Source organism: Piliocolobus tephrosceles, unplaced genomic scaffold, assembly GCF_002776525.5.
Source record: "Piliocolobus tephrosceles isolate RC106 unplaced genomic scaffold, ASM277652v3 unscaffolded_8692, whole genome shotgun sequence".
Classification (NCBI taxonomy): domain Eukaryota; kingdom Metazoa; phylum Chordata; class Mammalia; order Primates; family Cercopithecidae; genus Piliocolobus; species Piliocolobus tephrosceles.
The window spans coordinates 1-1,002 of record NW_022336154.1 but is presented as its reverse complement, the minus strand read 5'-3'; the positions used below and the strand labels follow the sequence as shown (position 1 = coordinate 1,002).

At 21.3% G+C, this 1,002-nt stretch overlaps 1 long non-coding RNA gene across 1 annotated transcript; it reads right to left on the bottom strand.

The window, feature by feature from the left end:
- Nucleotides 1-303: 303 nt before the first annotated feature.
- Nucleotides 304-966, bottom strand: LOC111532830. The gene is made up of 3 exons (XR_002728660.1): nucleotides 847-966; nucleotides 630-684; nucleotides 304-410 (listed from the first exon to the last, which is right to left on the bottom strand). It is a non-coding gene; the product is annotated as an uncharacterized LOC111532830 (long non-coding RNA).
- Nucleotides 967-1,002: the final 36 nt, after the last annotated feature.

The following is a 1,002-nucleotide window of genomic DNA, read 5'->3' as shown; positions in this document are numbered from 1 at the left end:
TTTTTTTTTTTTTTTTTTTTATGTCAAATATTTTTATTTACATAATAAAATATACAAATAAAGTTTAGCATTTTATGATGCAAAAGTTTTAACTTAGTGTTAATTATTTTCTTTTTTCTTTTTTCTTTTTTTACTTTGCCTTGTATGATTTTAATATAAAATTAAATAGAAAGCAGTTTTCTTCAATTTTTTAAAATTCAAAATGTCCACCACATTTGGTAATAGTTTTGTACGTAAACTTATCTTAAAATATATTTTTACATACACTTTTCATTTTTATATATTATTTAAATTTGATCATAATTTTTTTTTATTATTTTTGACCTTCTCTAAAAAATAATTATGAAAATAATAACACGGCATTAACTCTGGATGAAAAACGGTCCCCATGCAATTGTCTTCTTCAACACCTTTTAAAAATAGAAAAAAAAAAAAAAAAAAAAAAAAAAAAAGCACAAATATATATATATATATAAGCATATTGTCGAAACAAATAATTCAAACTAAAAATAGTTTATATATATATATATATATATATATCCAAACAAAGAAATAAAATTAATAAATTTTTTACATAAACATTAAACCACATATGCATATATATGTGCTGATCTTATCTTGTTCTTCACCTCCTATGATGTTTGATCCGACTGGTTCATGTGAAAAAAATGCAAGAATTTTTACCTAAAAAAAAATAATAATAGTAGATAACAATAATAAGATGAAAAAAACGAAAAATTGTTCTACGCGTAATGCTTATATATATATACACAATTATGAATAACGCACATGTATTTTTTTAGTCCTACAAAAAACTTGTTCTTTTTTTTTTAAATAAAAAATTACATTATCAGATAAAATATGCTTTATGTAAGGTGCTCTTATGCAGACTCCCTTTAAATTCTGTTTAAGAACACTACTATCATCCGAATTAATATTTAGCGAACATATAAAGCTGTCGTTCTGCATAAGTGGATTTACACACAAAAATATAAATACATA